The sequence below is a fragment of the Otolemur garnettii genome, unplaced genomic scaffold (assembly GCF_000181295.1).
Source record: "Otolemur garnettii isolate 467f Iridium unplaced genomic scaffold, OtoGar3 scaffold00052, whole genome shotgun sequence".
NCBI classification, from domain to species: Eukaryota; Metazoa; Chordata; class Mammalia; order Primates; family Galagidae; genus Otolemur; species Otolemur garnettii.
In genome coordinates this window covers 6088725-6101170 of record NW_003852447.1, presented here as the reverse complement: position 1 = coordinate 6101170, position 12446 = coordinate 6088725, and the positions used below count along the sequence as shown (strand labels likewise).

At 39.3% G+C, this 12446-nt stretch overlaps 1 protein-coding gene across 1 annotated transcript in view; it reads left to right on the top strand.

The window, feature by feature from the left end:
* Nucleotides 1-12446, top strand: part of AKAP6 (A-kinase anchoring protein 6) — a 356374-nt gene that overhangs the window by 33403 nt on the left and 310525 nt on the right. The window lies entirely within an intron of this gene.

Sequence of the window (12446 nt, the reverse complement as noted above, 5' to 3'; positions counted from 1 at the left end):
TATAGGAATGCAAGTCTCCTACTGGGTTTTATTCTGATTTCTAGTAAATTGATTTTTGTCTAGTCATATTTTACCAGTACCGGATAAGTATTAAAACTTTTAGATACTGGGCCCCAAGTTGAAGACTTTTCTGAGTCATTGTTAAAAATAATAGAGAGAAAAAGAAAAATCTGTAAGTAGAAGCAGATGAAGAGGGAAGCTGAGGGTTCACAGTTCTCCTAAGCCGTGGCTGAGGTTGGCTGGTTGAAGCTCAACTGTAAGGCAACTTAGTTTCTGTGTGTGTTTGAGTGTCTGTCCTGACAGACTCATTTAGTGCTGCAATTCCAAGACTAGTGCATCACAGATTTGCAAAAATGCCTTGTGGCATAATTACTACTTTGGAGCAAAGAATCAGATTTAGCCAGATCTTTTCAGTTAACAAAGCATTTTTATTTATAAAGCTCCTGCTACAACTGAGGGGCAATTTAGGGTGATGGTGAAGAGAGTTGATCTTGGAACCCAACAGAATTCTAATTCCAGCCCTACTTCTTACATGAGGCAGCTCTTTGTGCCTCATTTTCCTCTTTTATAAAGTGATGGTCACAGTAATAGCATGCACTTCATTGGATTACAATGAGGTTAACTTGGAGAGCATTAATGAAAGCGTTTGAATTATGCCTGTCCCTACTGAACACTTTATAAATGTAGCTAGTATGAAAAGAGAGCCTTCCATTCCCCTGTCAGTAGGCACGGCATGGCTCAGGGTTAGCCTCCCTGTCAGTCTTTCACATACTTGACAGACCTTGTGGGCATCATCCCGAATGCTGAAAGCAAAGTCTACAACTCAGAGCAAAGCCAGGTGCTGAGCATTGCCATATGTGGAGTTTTGAGTGTTCTTATTTAAACATCAGTGAATGTTTGTTCAGCATCACACACACACACACACACACACGTGTGTGTGCCCACAAGCCAAGTCCCTGTGTGACTGCCATCAAATAGGAAGACGTCATGTTCAAATCTGTGAAACTGTGGAGGTCAGGGAAATGAGATTCCTTCTGCTAAACAGATGCCTGAAGGATTAAGTGAATAGTAAGGAGGAAAATTCCAAGCTCCAGCTGGAATGAAGATGTGAAACAGCAGAAGCTGAGCTAGCAGTCCATGGGTGACAGGATAAAAGATGGATGGAATGTGCTCAGAGGGAAAGCCAAATGGGATGGAAGACACATCAAAGAGACCCTACCATCAAAAATACCCTTGCACATACACACAAATGTAACTTGATGCCAGATAGAGATAATAAGCTTGTAAAAATCTAGATTTAGTCTTAATATAGGTGCTCGATAGGGGAAAGAAGGTGAACATCTGGGTTGACTTTATAATATGGAGCGCCTAGAGCACAAAACACATTGTGATGACTAGAAATGAAGAAAGATGATTATGGCTCTTTGAGGCAGGAGATGGGATGGGCAGAGTTCAGCTGCACAGGAAGCAGGAGAGAAGAGGGCTACATTAAGACAGGAAATGGACAAGAAGCATAAATAGGGTTCCTCAATGTGATGGTAATTTCTACTATGTCCTCTTTCTCTTAGAGTAAAATTAATATCAAATAAGAAGGAGTTAGTCTTAAATTAGAAGAAGTAGAAACAAGGAAGGAGCTGCCTACTCCCAATTGCATGAAAATTTAACATATTCAAGACCCTGAGGATTATGGGGAGAATGCTCTCTGAGGAGAAATTTCATTGACTCATTGGGTTTAGTCTTAGTAACATGACATATACCAAGTGAACACCCACTTTCTTACTTTCTTTTTTAAAAGCATTGTATATAATTTCTTTTAAGAATATATTCTGTTGTTTTCTGCTGGTTACATAAATAATATATATTCTTACAAAAATGAGGAGAAAATAAATATCACCCATGGCCCACTAGAAATGCCTATTATTACCAGTTTTTGTTTGCATATATAGATGGATTAGACTCCATCACAATTTCATACATCATTTCTTTAATTTAATATTGTATCTTGAAAAATTTTTGTGCATGTCATATAAATGGACCCATATATTTATTTTTCTCACAACTCCTGTGCTCAGGAAATCTTCAGTGAGTTAATTACTAAAGGGTTTTGCTAAGGTCTGAATATGTGTGTCCCTCCTCCCCCAATTTATGTGTCAAAATCCTAACCCCAAAGTGATGGTATTAGGAGATAGGGCATTTGGGAGGTGATTATGTCGTTAGGGTGGAGCCCTTATGAATGGGATTAGTGCCCTTATAATAGAAGCCTAGGAAAAACCTCTTGCCTTTCTATTGCATGAGGACACCTTGAGAAGGAGCCATCTATGAACCAGAGAAAGAACCCTTGCCAGACACCGAATCTACTGGGATCTTGATCTCGGACTTGCTGGCCTCTACCACTGTGAGAAATACATTTCCTTTATTTATAAGCACCCAGTTCATGGTGTTTTGTTATAGTTGCCCAGATGGACAAGACAGGCTGTAGAGTTCTTTAACTTTCTCATACTGGTGTGTGATGGTTTATGCCCTGTGGAACCAGTTTTAGATTTGCAGGGTGCCTTGAGTAGTGAGAGGAAAAAAACAATATTGTAAGGGAATTGGATCGTGAAGTTGGAGTTTGTGTCTCTTTTTAATTTTTTTTTTTTTTTAAGACTATATGTTACTCCATCTCCCAGGCTGGAATACAGTGGTATGATTATACTTCACTGCAGCCTTGAACTTCTGGGCTTAGGCAGTCCTCTTGCCTCAGCCTCCAAACAGCTATGACTACAGGTACATGCCACCAAGCCTGGTTAATTTTTATTTATTTATTTATTTATTTTAATATGAGGTCTTTCTGTGTTGTCAAGGCTGGTTTCAAACTCTTGGCCTCAAGTGATCCTCTTGCCTCAGTTTCCCAAATAGCTGGGATTATGGGGGTGAACCTCTGCACCTGGCTTGTGTCTGTTAAGATCTTTGACTAAATGTCTATTTCCTAAATCAAACAAATGATAGGGAGCTACTTAATTGAGAGAGAAATATTACCTACTATGTGAGATATTGAGAAGAAAGAAGTAGTGAAACTACTTCTTTGCAATTTGGAATATTCTGAAGGGCCATCCCAGTTTCCGAGTTCCCTATGGGGAGCAGTGGCATGCTAGTCAAGACTGTATTATAGGGGCGGTGCCTGTGGCTCAGAGGGGTAGGGTGCCGGCCCATATGCCAGAGGTGGCAGGTTCAAGCCCAGCCCCGGCCAAAACTTGCACAAAAAAAAAAAAAAAAAAAAAGACTGTATTATAGCCCAATTCTCCCCAACTCTGCTTATTTTCTTCCCCTGCTTTAGGAGGTCATCCCAGGACCACTCCCTAATAAACTTCCTGCACACTGATCTCCATTATGGAGTCTGCTTCCTAGGAAACCAATCTTCAATATCCTCTGGTGGTTTCCTATCTCAGAATGAAAGCCTAAAGTCCTCCTAATAGCTGTGGCCTGTCCCTCTCTTGCCACTGTCAGCCTTTCTGGATGCATGCCCTGTATTCTCTCCTTTGTTCTGTTCTGTTCTGTTCTGTGTTCCCTGACTGCACTGAGCCATTCCCACTCCTGAGCCTTTGCACTATAAGTCCTGACTTCCTGGGATGCACGTTCCCCAGACATCCTCCTGTCTCAACCCTCATTTTCTTGAGGTCTATGTTCAGACATCACTGTATCAGAGATTCTTTCCTGGTCACCTTGTGAAAAGCTGCATCCTCGCTATTGCCATGGGTCTGTCTACTCCTTATTCTGCTTTTCTTTTTCTTCAGAGCACTTAACATAATCTGACACATATTATATTTTACTATCTTATTGTCTTTCTTTTCCTGTTTTGTTCTCTGGGCCTAGAAAAGTACTTGGCACAAAAAATATGTTCAAGTAACATTTATAAATGAACAAATTTTTTTTTATGTCAATGTTACAACTTTTACATAAATGTATTACATGTTAGTTTTTTTTCCATTTAATATCTCAGAAAATACCCCAAATCAGAATATTAAGAGCTGTCTTATTCATTTTAACAGCTGTGTAGTTTTTCACTACAGGTAAAAACACATTTTTATCCATCCTCTATTAATGGATGTTTATTTATGTAATTTCCAATGTTCCACTCAATAACTTTGTAATGTCATCTTGTATTATGTGAGTGCATGTGTAGGAAAAATATTTCTAGAATTGTAATTTGCTGGGTCAAAGGATACATATAAATAAATATCTATATTTATAGGAGTTCTGTTGGTAACAATTACAAATTTTTTCCCCATAAATCTTGTACTAATTTGTATTCTCTTCCAACAGGACGAGCTTTGTTCTGTTAACACATCCTCTGTAGTATTTTGATGTTGCAGATCGGATAGGTGAAATGTAGTATTTCAGTGTGGTTTTAAGTTTTAATTCTCCTCTGATCAATGAGGTTAAATACCTTTTCATATACAGAAGAACCACCTGTTAGTGGACCTGTTTGTTTATCACCTCCCTACATTGACCACCTCCTTAAATTGACCTAATTTTTATAGACTGGACATGTACCACATGTACCTGTCGGTATAGTAGGCCTAGTTCCTTATGTTGACCACCTCCGTACATTGACCAATTTGTTACAGTTCCTTGGGTGGTCAAACTACACAGGTTCTACCGTATTTAAAAGACAGCTGTATTCCCTTTGTAAAACCTACATATTAATACCTTTTCTATAAACTTTGTTGAGTTGTTATTGTTTTAGTTATCGATTTGTAGAAATCAATGTGAATAGTTACAAATACCTTTCTTAATTTTCCATTTACCTTTTTGTTTATAGCATTTTATATTTTGTACAGGACTATAAATTTTTTATGGTGGAATCTATCACTTTTTTCTCTTATAAGTTTTGTGTCTTTATAGTTTATTTTTCCACTTAAATTTTATAATTGGCTTGTCTAGTGTCACATAAAATTATGTTGTTGTTTTTATTAGGATTATGTCACATTTAGAGGTGAATTTAGGGAGAATTGACATCTTCATAATCTCAAGTCTTTTTATCTGAAACATAGTATTCATTATTCTTTATCTGTTCAAATCTTCCTTTATTCCCAGCAGTGCACCTGTTTTTCCTTTTTCATAATTTTATATTGCTATTTATATGTATAATTTTTTAACTAAAAAAACTTTAAAACAAGCATCTGATCTATAGTCACCTAGATTAAAAGACAAATAGAACTTTGTGGAGAACATAGAAGCACCTCACAAATTCTTTGGTGAGCAAATGCCCTTCATCACTTCAGAAATAACCAACTTTCTGACTTTGCAACCATCATTTCTTTGCTTTATACTTTTACTGCCCATGTAAGCATTTCTAAATAACATAGTTTGCCTGTTTTGGTGCTTCAAATAAATATAGTCATGCTATATATATCTTTTAGTATCTGGCTTCTTTTGCTCAACATATGCATATGAGGTTTTCCATGAATGGAAAAATCAAAAGACTTTTTTTCTGAATATATTGAGATCACCCTATGATTTAAAAAATTATTTTTCAAACATGAAACTTTACTTTCTCAGAATGGATCGATCTAACTTGGTCATGATTCATCTTATGTCTTTTTCTGGTTTACCTCTACATTCTGGAATGGGCCTTTAAAGCTGCAGTCCCCACCCCCCAGGCTACCCTCCAGCACCAGTCCATGGCTTGTTAGGAACTCAACCACATAGCAGGAGGGGAGTGGCAGGCCAGTGAGAGAAGCTTCATCTATATTTATAGCTGCTCCCCATTACTCACATCACTGCCTAAACTCTGCCTCCTGTCAGATCAGCGGAGGCCTTAGATTCTCCTAGGAGCCCACTGTAAACAGTGCACATGAGGGATCCAGCTTGCACACTCCTTGTAATAATCTAATGCCTGATGATCTGAGGTGGAGCTGAGGAGATAAGCAACACATTTTGGGTATCACTGTCTCTCATCACCCCCAGATGGGACCATCTAGATGCAGGAAAACAAGCTCAGGGTTCCCACTGATTCTGCATCATAGTAAGTTGTATGATTATTTTATTATATATTACAATGTAATAATAATAGAAATAAAGAGCATGGTAAATATATGTGCTTGAATCATCCCCAAAGCATTTCCCCTCCCTGCTGCCAGACACCCCCAATCCATGGAAAAATTATCTTCTAAGAAACTGGTTCCTGGTTCTAAAGAGATTGGGGACTGACGCTTTAGAGCTCCTCTCTGAAAGGCTGGATTTTTACTAGGGCATTTTCTCCTTAGTGAGTTTTGAGCTCCAGTTTTTGCCCCTGTAGCACTGAAGACTGCTAGAACTTCAGCTTAGCTTCTTAACCTCCAGACTCTGCTTTCAAATCTACAAAGTCCTTGGGGAGAAAATGGTGTCAAATATCTTACCTCTTTGCATTTCCATTCTCTGTAGGATCATAGGCTCTGAAATCCCTGCTGCCCTGGCAACTCTCTGATGCCTTCAAACTGATTCTTGTTTGTCCAACTTATTTTTCTCAGTGAGGTGGCTGGTCTGCATAAGCTGGTTTGCTAAAACCAGAAGTAGAAAACAAGCTGGGAACAGTAATTATGATTTTATGTTCAGACCTCTGAAAGGAACAAAGGTAGGTAGCACAAGCTTCCCTGAAAGGGCTACCAAGAAAGCCACGTGACATCCCAAGTGCTGTGAAGGTGATGTGGCTATGGCATCTGTCACTCCACCAGTCTCAGGTTACTTCTTACCATCTCAGTAGCTACATAGCATCTCCTTTCTTCCTAAAGGCATTATGTGCATCCTGCCAGATGATTCCTTCTGGGTATTCTGTGCCAGGTAATGAGAAGGTTATTCATCCTCAGCTTCTCTGCATCTTAATCCACTTTGTCTAAACCAAATAATGTCTTTTCCATCTCCTTAAAGTTTCTATAATATGTTTTCTCCTTTCCATTTTTACTGGCTTTGCTTTGGTCTGTCATCATCCTTTATCTGAGTTATTGGAAGGATCCTTATTTTCATTCCCTTATTCGAACAAGGAAGGATACCTCTAAAATACAAAGCTCATTCAAACTTTTAGTATTGTGCTTACAGTCCAACACTGAATCTCTGTAACCCACAGGATAAAATCATATATGTTACACATACCTCCCCTGCGGCGGAGGCTGAAGGCAGGCAATTTGGTGATGTAAGGTACTCAGAGACTTCTGTCCTTGTACAGGGGCTGCACCTTTCTAGCATATGACTGGAACAGATGACACCTCTTTGGACCTTGGTTCCCTCTTCTACAATAAGAGGAAATGGAACTAGAAGATTTCCAACTTCCAATGACTTTGTGATTCTGAATCATTTCCTTATAATATATTATGTGTACTGTTAAAAATGAAGCTCATGTTTATACTAAGATATTAGGTTATAAATATTATATACAACGTAATATCAAACATCAGTTATGTAATTTTTATGTAGCAACAATCAATTTTAACTGCACTCAAAGGGGATCTAAATTATGACTGACTTGAGTTGTTTTAACTGAAATTCTTTCTTTAACTGAAAGGCCCATAGAAGCTGCTTGGGGTTAAGATACAAGCAACCCCATGATCCTAGACATCCCTGCCTCTGGGCTGGCCTGAACTGTGTGGGGCTATTTTCTCCTCCAGTTCTATCTCTTGCCTTCTGCTCATTCCCACCCTTGCATGCTAGGCTTTTCTTATGCTGGGATGTTTGCAGCTCCCTCCACAAAAGCACCTCATACCTTCCCAGGGTCTGCTCATGTAATACTTTTTCTTCCTGGAATGCTTTCTCCCCTAGCCCAGGTCTGACTCTCTCTTACTTGTTCCTTAGAACTCAGCATTGCTCCACCTCCCCTGACTGGCTGCTGTGCCTCATCTTGGGTCCGGTGCCCTCCTCTTTTCCTTTCTCATCACACCCTCTGCAGATATCACTGTGCTGTCTAAACTACATCGTGACTTTTTAGTTATCTGTCTCTCTAGGTTCCTTGAAACAGGGATCATTTTCTTTTCACTTTTAAAATTCTGAGAGCTGAGCACAGAGTCTGAAACATAATAGATGGTGAACAAACAAATTATATTTAAATTAATGCATATATTTCACAGTGAGAGCTATTGAGGAAATAGATTTCCCTTATAGGTATCTTAGAAGAATCCTGCTAATTAATTTCATCAAATGCCTCTAATTTGGACACTGTATATATAGTCTGGATACTATATATAAATAAACACACACAGATATACAAATTTGCTGTGTGGTAGATTCATGGAAAATTATGTTCAGATCTTTTAAAAATTCTCTTAAGAACATGTAGATTTTCTAATAAGTATAGCTTTCCAGACTGATGTTAATACTTGGTTCTGGTCAGAAAATCTTGTCTTCATTTTGTCATCTTTCTTCTTTCATGCTGGCAAGAGCTGACAGCTATTTAAATGAGAATTAAAAATAGGGCCCTGTGAAGTACATGTTCCTTTTTTTTCCTGCCAGGATATAACTGACCACAGAACTGGGGTTATCTCTCTCTCTCTCTCTCTCTCATTCTCTCTTAGAAAAAAAAAATGCTACAGGCTATGCTGTCAAATATAGATAAAAATAGTGATGAAAAAGATAACTCCTAAGAGATACTCCAGTTGTCCAAATACTTTCACCACTCCTAATAGAAAATATGCTTTTTTCTTATTCTTGAAAGATTTTTAAAGAATTTAAAGGCTGGGCAGCGCTGTGGCTCAGTGAGTTGGGTGCCGGCTCCATATACCCAGGGTGGTGGGTTCAAACCCAGCCCCGGCTAAACTGCAACAAAAAAAAAATAGCTGGGTATCGTGGCGGGCACCTGTAGTCCCAGCTACTTGGGAGGCTGAGGCAAGAGAATCACCTAAGCCCAGAGATTGCTGTGAGCTGTGACTTCATGGCACTCTAATAAGGACAACAAAGTGAGACTCTGTCTCTTAAAAAAAAAAAAAAAGAATTTAAAGGCTAAAATGCCACAAGTTTATGTGAAACTGATGACAATTTCATATAAAAATGAAACGCCATTATTAAAATCTGTGATTAATACAGATGTGTTTTCCCTTCCTGCATTATTTTCACAAATGGAAGAACATCAGCTTTTGGAAAGTGGGAAGTGGGGTGGTTGAGAAAAGGAGTAATTGTGTGACAGAGAGGAGACTGTGTGCAAAAGCCTTTGGCTCAGGGAAGGTGGATACTTATCATCAGAACTGACTTGAGCATGCCTAGCTGGAGGCTGGAGCTGGGAATGGGCTCTAAGGCATAGTCTTTCTAAAGATTTGACATATAGTTTGTTCATTTGTTTGCTCCTTCATCAGATATTCATTGAGTTTTATAATGTGTTTTATAACATCTATATGATATCCATTGTATTGCCTTAGAGCTGCTGGTCACACTGAACTAACAGTATCTCAGGAAAGTGGGAGTTATGTGGGGCTAGCTTGTCAAACCCAGAAGCAGGCTACACGTGTGCCATTGGTTCCATAACATTCTGAAATTCACGCATTCAGCAAACATTCATTGACGATCGCGAGAGGCCCCAAGCTGTTTTAAAAACAGCACTGCAGGTTTGATGCCTGTAGCTCAGTGAGTAGGGTGCTGGCCGCCTACACTGGAGCTGGCGGGTTCGAACCCAGCCTGGGCCTGCCAAAAAACAACGACAACTACAACCAAAACATAGTTGGGCATTGTGGCAGGTGCCTCTAGTCCCAGCTACTTGGGAGGCTGAGGCAAGAGAATTGCTTAACCCCAAGAGTTTGAGGTTGTTGTGAGCTGTGATGCCACAACACTCCTGAGGACATCATAGTAAGACTCTGTCTTAAACAAACAAACAAAAAAATCAGCACTGCAAAGATGAACTGACACAGCAATTGGCAACCTAGAGTTCCCTGTCTGGAGAGAGAGGAGGGAGGTAGAAGAAACCATGAAGACGTCCAGCAGGGGCAGAGCCTGGGGGCACCCAGGAGAGGCCATTAAGCCAGGCTGGAGGAGTTGTGAGGCATGTGGAGGAGGTGACCTCTCAGCGACTGTCAGGAAATTTGAGAGTGGTAGCCAAGGAAAGACAAGGGACTTTCAGAGTTTACTTATTTTAGTACTCTCTCTTTTGGGAGTCCATGGCTAACCATTCCTAACATATTTATTCACCCTTTTATTTAAACTTCTCTGACAAGGAGGTACCTTGGACATTCTTCCTTCTATTAAACTTATGTCTGCACACTCTTGGAAATTCACACTCTCTCCTGGAGTTCTGAGTTCTGTGGAAACCATGAGTAGAGTGTTGAGGAAGTTGGAGGGTTTGTGAATTTATCTCACTTTGCTTTTGGGAGTCCAAATACTCACACAGTGCGGAGGAACTCACTGGTAAGCAGGCACTGTGTGGTTTGCTTCTGTTGTTTCTTTTTGGGTTTTTTCTCTTCTGAAATACATGACTACAAAACTGTCATATTAGCCAGTAGGTGGAGTACTTTATTAGAAGTAGCATGCTTTAGTGGTATGTGTTAAATTGTAGAGGGAAACAAAGTTTCATAATTATGAAAAATGTTTAGAATATTTTTGTATTTATAGCTTTCTCTATGAGATCCTAGAATGGAATGAATAATCTTGATAAGCTTCTGGGCAGTCGGTTTACTTTCACTGAGACTTTTTGTGGAATGATGTACTATGTGACTGCAAACTGCCAGTCAGAATTTAAAATTGTTTTATCAAACAGCTGCCCAAGTCACTTGCATGCCTCTCTTGAATGCTACACTCCTTGCCAATCCATATCTCTAACAAAGCTGTTATTACTCCGTGCGTATTCATGATGGGTCTAAGCTTTCTGTGGGTGTTTAAAGATAGTTGTATAATTTCAGTTTTCTCCTCAGCTAAAGTAAAAACCCATGTAGTGGGGTGAAGAAGCACCACACGCAGATTATAAGCTTCCCATATGAGCTTTCTATTGTAACCAAGCAACTGACACATTAGACACCCCTTTGCCATCGGTTTACATTCTCTGAGAACTTAGGTCAGTCCCTAAAATAACCCTGCTAATTGTGAGGGGCACATGTGGAATGAAATTCCAGTTCGCAGTCTGGGAGCAGAGTGAGTGAGGATTTGAAACCTTACTAGAGTTACAGTTCATAACAAGCCTGCAGGCAGTTAGGCCGTCAGGTATGGAAAGAAAGTCTTAGGCTGTGTTTTAGATTCTCTGTTAGTAAAGGTAGTTAACTCGTGACAGCTGGTTAAAAACCAAATCGACTTTCAGTATCTGGGCTTTCTCTGCTCTGTTTTCAATCTGTTGATTGGTGGGGGAGTAACTGACAGAAGCGGATGCCTTGGCCGAGGGACGTGAGATTGTAGCAGCCTGTTTAGGACCCTCCATTCTGGAACTCTGCTTGCGGTGCAGCTCAGGTAGGCTGTTGTTCATGTGGAATTCTTTGTAAGACCACAGAGGTCATTAAACTGTTAGATTCCAAAACTGTTCGATTCCAGAGTCGGGCATGAGCGTCATAAGCACGTCCGCTGCACACAGCCTGCCTGTAGTGGTGGGCACTGTTTCACTGCCCAGCTAGACAATATGCCAAATGAAAGTCTTCGTATTGTTACTCAAGTGTACTTAAATTCTAGGACATTAGGGAAACTGAGGGAGTTCATACAAAGTGTGATTTATCTGCCATGTGGTAAAATGCCATTTCAGAATTTACCTATTTTCTGTTTTGTTTTCCTTATTCTAGTTCCAAAAGGCAGGCTTTTATATTTGTGGCAGACAGTGGGAGAAATTGTTAAGCCTCTTCATATGTTCCAGAACATACTGTTTTCATATATTGTTAAATTGCTTACTGGGGTCTGGGTTTTATTTTCAGACTAAGATCAAATCACACTACTCTTTTCCAAATAACCTTACTTTAAACTACCTCTTGTGCCCTTATCAGTGCAATGACATGAAATGCTGCAACATTAGTGTTCTTCTTACTGCAGTGTTGACTCTCTAACTCCAGTGTTAACCCTCCTTGTTATGATATGGGTCAACATATCATAACATTTGATATGTTACTAAATTTGTAACATATCAAATTTAGTTTTGGCTTCCAAGTATTTGGCAGATAAAGTAAGTGTATAAATGCTGTAATGATGCTTTGAAACTTCCACCTGAGTGAGTTATTTAACTTAGCCTTTATTCAAACTCATATGTCCACCTTATATCATCTGACAGGCATATTCCTGAAACATATATGTTCTCAGTGTTTTGTAATTGGAATGATTTAAGCCACTCTTGGAAACCCGATCACTTTTAAGGAACCCATGTATAAAATGAATAAGAAGTCACAACTTAATTTATGCTTTGATGGTTCTTTCTTGCATGTCATGTTCTTAAATTAAGATTCACTGATGTTGCATAACTTTGGATAAATTTCTTAGGAAGAAAAACCACCTTTTAGTTATTGCAGACCACACATACACACACGTACATATTTAAATACATTATATAA